The 5,601-nt window shown below is 37.0% G+C and overlaps 1 long non-coding RNA gene across 1 annotated transcript; it reads left to right on the plus strand.

The window, feature by feature from the left end:
* The first annotated feature begins 1,294 nt into the window (after positions 1–1,294).
* On the plus strand, positions 1,295–3,407 carry LOC132103135 (uncharacterized). The gene is made up of 2 exons (XR_009423342.1): positions 1,295–1,387; positions 2,193–3,407. It is a non-coding gene; the product is annotated as an uncharacterized LOC132103135 (long non-coding RNA).
* The last annotated feature ends 2,194 nt before the right edge of the window (positions 3,408–5,601 follow it).

The raw sequence follows: 5,601 nt of genomic DNA on the forward strand, positions 1-5,601 counted from the left end.
TTAAAAAAAAAAAAAAAAAAACCTGGCTATGCGTTCTATACTAGACTGAGACTTGTCATGGCACTTGTATACTGTTGTTGTTCTCTTGTTGACCTGACTGCTTCTATTGTTCTCATTTGTAAGTCGCTTTGGATAAAAGCGTCTGCTAATGATTAAATGTAAATGTAAAATGTAAATGTATTACATTGGATGCATTCGTCGTCTCTTAAAGTGACCTCGCCTATTTTAGCTACTAGCTGCTGTAATGTTAATCCAAGAAAATGAAAGACAGAAAATTACTCACTGCTCTTGACTGAATTACTTTGTAGTTTTAACAAGAATTAATGCACTGCCAAACCAAAAATTATTCAGACACCAGATATAATTTTTGATATATACATATTTTACTAGTAGGTACAGGACATTAGCCTATAATACATTTATGTAAGTGAGTATAGCAAAATTAAGCGAACTGTGACATATACCAAAAGAATCTTCATACAGTGAACTACTAGTGAAATTGATAAAAATTGTATTTCTATCTATCTTTTTTGCTGCAGCACCCGGGGGCTCAGTGCACCTCAGTCGTGGTATTGCCAGCCCGAGATTCAAACCCACAACCTGAGGGTTAGGAGTCATACTCTCTAACCACTAGGCCACCACTTCTATTCAGTTTCTCTATCTTGACAACTTGAACTGTACCTCAAACTTGAAAAAAAAAACTTTAACGTGTAAATAGCAAAAAATAAATAAACTTGAACGAACATACAAAAGAAACAATTTCAAACAGGGCCCACTGGTACAACCTTCACCGGGGCCCCACTGACCCCAGCTATGGCCCTGGGGTTCAGTGCCTTGCTCCAGGGCACCTCAGTTGTGGTATTGCTGGCCCAGGACTCGAACCCACAACTTTAGGGTTAGGAGTCAAACTCTGTAACCACTAGGCCACGACTTCCCCATATATATATATATATATGTCAAGTTGTAAGCTTAGTTCTTCTGTTGATAATTTGTCTTAAGGTCTAATTTTAAATGTTAATTTATGTTTTTTTTTTTTAAGTCAAATAAATTTTTGAGTCTGAGGTACACAACAGTAGAACCCTTTGAATATAACTGAACATCTCATTTTCATTCACATAGAAATTAAATATGGCATCTACCTTTCCCATATTCCACCTTTAGTGCTGTGTTTTGTTTATCTGAGCTTTATTTTGTGTGTTTCAGGTTCAGTTTAAGGTGCCAGTTTCTTTATATTTATGATATGTGAACTTCATAGGGCTTCAGGAAATCATAATAAAAGTCTTGTTTTTGCCCTGGAAGCATGAAATCCTGATTCATCAAAACTAAATGAGCTGATCCCATCCGTCTCATAGATCTAAGGCAGAACTGACGGAAGTGCAAAGTGGAGGTGTGTGTGATGCAGACAGAGCGAGATAGAGGGAGGAATAATGCCAATCAGTTCGCAAAAAACCTGTAGCCTCCTGCCGCCTCCTTCTTGCAGCTGTCAATTTCACTTACCACCAAGAAAGAGATGGAGAAAGGTGTAGGTATGGGCGAATGCCAGCAAGCTGTTTGTTCTGTCCAATAATTGGCCAGTAACCCCTGGGAACATAATGATCAAAGAGATACTTTTGTGTCAGTCACAAAGTTAAGGTTGTTTTCTGTTATGAGTCATTGAAGCCCTTTTCTGATTCATTGACTCCAACTGTTGACTGGTGATGGACAATAATTGAATGCTCTCTGCTCAGTTTTGCCACAAATTACTCTGTATTCACAACCCATATGTCACAATTAAAGCTTTTCAAGATCACTACACATCCATTTGGTTGAACCTCTTCAGCTCTGAAACGTTCACTCTTGAATCACTAAATAATGAAACCTTAAAATAGATGATAATTTAATGCCATTTTGAATAATTTTTACATTTCTTCCCATCACACACTGCTTTTAAAGTGTTGTTGGAGTCTGCAGGTATCCAATAATTCAACGTTCAAAATTGTGAGTTTAAAAAAGCAAATGATATGGTCTTTATGTTAAGGTAATTGTCAAGAGCAATTGTTTTAATGGCTTCTACAACCTCTCTTATAATGGCTGACTACATTTTCTGGTTGAAGTCACATAACTGCACAACAAAAGCAGTCTTTGTTTGCACTGCAAATCACTATTGTTAAAATATCCCATTAAGCATCTAAAAGTGACTTTTCTTTTCACAGAAATGACACGCAGAAGAGGACAGAGAGGCCAGAGAGAGAGTATAAGGGGTATTGATTGACTGCATTCACCTCCATCTCACTGTTGTCCACTTCCTTTTTGTTCGGTCCTAGTGATCATCCTTTCCCTCTCTCTCTCTTTCGCTGTGGACATGTTTTGCTCATTTAACTTCATTACAGTGGCTGACAGCCAGAAAGTCAACAAAACAGTGCACAGCCTGGTATGATCACCTGCAGACCCCCGTCCCTCCCCCAACGGGCCCATCTCGGCCCCTCCTGGGTTATTCAGGCCCGTTTCCCTGCAGTCCATTGCTCAATTGCATTGATAACAATCTGACAGGTCGCAGCAGAAGCCAGGATACATTGTCCCTCCTTCTCGCCGGCAAACCCGTTCAGCAAGGTCACCAATCCCCAACTGACAGCCCAACTGCCAGCTACAAACTGCTTCCAAATGAAAGAATTTCTCTGAAGTGTCGAGCATGCCTGTCTGCCAGCCTCTTTCTGAAAGGAGGAGAGGAAGCAGGCCACCACTGAGAAAAAGTCCAGGCATTCTTCCAGCAGAATTCAAAATCAACAAAGCAACATTTCAACCCCCATAAAGAACCTCCGTGAGTCAACATTTGCACAAAGCTGAATGTCCGATCCATACTTACCCACGGGACTGGGGTGAATGTCAACGTTATGGTTATGAGTTATTTATAAGATCCCATAATACCTTGTTCATTATACATGAAGTCGTCAATCTGGAATGAGGAATTGAAAAACTGCAGTTCCATATTAAGGCCCTGACATAAACCATACGTTGAATGTTTTACCCCTCAGCAGGTTTACAAATAGATGGACTAGGGCATGCTGGGATTGAGGACTGCATTTTTCGAAGGTAATTTAAGTCGTTTTTGTTTAGCTGTATTAAAAATGCATGAAAAGCTCAAGGAGCGGCTTTAAGGCTTGTTTCGTTGCTGAGAAGTTGCAGTTTTTAAATTTAGAGATGCTGTTACTGCTGGTCTCACTTTTAGACCAACTCATAGCTGTCTGTCCTGACATCAAATATTTATTCTATATTTGCTTTTAGGGGTCACAAGGGAAGCAAAATGTCATATTTAAGAACATTGTTTTGTAACAGTCTAACTCTAACAGCTATCCCTATGCGGAGCACCTAATTGTATGTATCTGGCAGTTAACTAGTATTAAAGCAGTTGGTTTTGCTTCAGACTTTAACTAGTTCTTGCCTCAAACTGACTGTTCCTTGGAGCGACCAGAGTTATATCATGAAATATTTGGTTAGTACAGTAAATACATTTGGCTCGTTGTTGTTTACCGTATTTTTCGGACTATAAGTAATGTTTTCTCTTGGTTCATTTATCTTGGTTCATCTCAAATTAATTTTGATAAATAATTCGCACCTGACTATAAGTCGCAGGACCAGCCAAGCTATGAAAAAAGTGCGACTCATAGTCCGGAAAATACGGTAATAGCGATACTAAATCTATTTCAGTCTAGTGAAATGTACATCAAAACAACTTTTTCTCCCTCATTTGTAGCAAGTCGGATTCATTCTTGAGTGAATATTATACTTGAGTGAAATTCTTGACTCTCTCTCTCTCTCTCTCTCTCTCTTGTTCAGCATTAGAAAGACTGATTCTTTCTAGTTATTCAGGTGTATCCTAAATTACTATTTCTCTCTCATATGTAGCACTGGAAAGTCTTTGTATACTGATTCTAGTGAATCGGTTTATCCTAAATTACTCACTCTCTCTTTCTCTCACTATAGCTTTTACTCTCACACTTTCTAATACATAGCATTGAAAAAATTTTATAATTCTAGTGAACCAGTTCATCCTAAATGACTCTCCCTTGTTCTTGCTCTCACTTACTTACTTTCCTTCATCACTGCTTTGCTTATTTAAATTAGGGTGTATTATAATTTTAGTAGCATTAAAGTTTAGTATCATAGTAGCATAAGTTTGATGTAATCAACCTTAAGTGTGTAATAAACTACTGCATCAAAGCATTTATATCTCAAAACCTTGATGTTGATTAGAAAAAAAGTTATGGGCACATTATGCATCAACTAATATTATTATTCATGATTAGGATTACTTGAATTTGAATCGGAAACAATACCGTTATGTGACAGACTTTCCGGTAATTGAGGGGGTGTTTGGTAGATCATGACAGGACAGTGACACACCGTTGCATGCAGACTCTCTTTCTCTCTTTCATTAATAACTCTTTATCAGCATGAAGAGAGAACAGATCAGGCCTCTTCATGGAATGCAGGGGCTGCCTGGCAACATGGTTATACTCCGTCATAAATAGCAACCTACTGTGTCTCTGTTTCATAAGCCATTTCAGCCTTGTGGCACTATTTTTGTTTGCCTCCCAGGATGACTGGCTTTCGGATAAACACAGTAAATTTGGGAGAATGTGAGATGCAGGGGCTATTCTGAGCTGCAGACTTCTTCGTGTTGATGTTACAACATTAAGGCTTTACACCAGATAGTCTCTGCAGGGGGTCGATGGAAGGCTCACACAGGATTTATAATAATGAATGTGCCATAAGGGAGCAGATCAAGTCAATCTGAGCAGGAGTGGTGTTTGTGTAATCATTATATATATTTCAGTATTTTTATGTATACATGCACACATTGGGTCGAATATGAGGTAAAATGCTACTTTTTGTCAGTAAAGATTTCATGTAATTATAAAGTTTAACATAAAATAATATATTGATCTAAGGAAATTAAATTTTAGATTCAGCTCTCAAATTTTGTGGCTTGAGTTGCTTTGCACACATTAAACCAATTAAATAAATGGGTCAGAGACTTCCAGAATTTAAAATTATATTTTTCCTCTAGTAATATGATGCGTGTCACTGATAATTTAGTGACCTGCTTTTCTGACATTTTCTTCCAGTCGATGTCGGGACTTTTTTATTTGAGGAGATTATCTCTAAAATATAATATTTAGACTACAAGACAAGTATGTCTTCTAAGATGTTACAAACTAAATTCCAGTTACAGTGTCTAAACAGAGAATGTAGAATCTTCACATTTGCATGATAACACTTAAAATTCTTTATTATTTGTGGTTGTCCATACACTTTAAATATTAAAGTATATTATTAACATACAGGTGCTGGTCATATAATTTGAATATCATAAAAAAAGTTTATTTATTTCACTAATTCCATTCAAAAAGTGAACCTTGTATATTATATTCATTCATTACACACAGACTGATATATTTCAAATGTTTATTTCTTTTAATTTTTATGATTATAACTGACAACTAAGGAAAATCCCAAATTCAGTATTTCAGAAAATTTGAATATCACTTAAGACCAATACAAAGAAAGGATTTTTAGAAATCTTGGCCAACTGAAAAGTATGAACATGAAAAGTATGGGCAT

This window comes from Carassius carassius, chromosome 24, assembly GCF_963082965.1.
Source record: "Carassius carassius chromosome 24, fCarCar2.1, whole genome shotgun sequence".
NCBI lineage: Eukaryota > Metazoa > Chordata > Actinopteri > Cypriniformes > Cyprinidae > Carassius > Carassius carassius.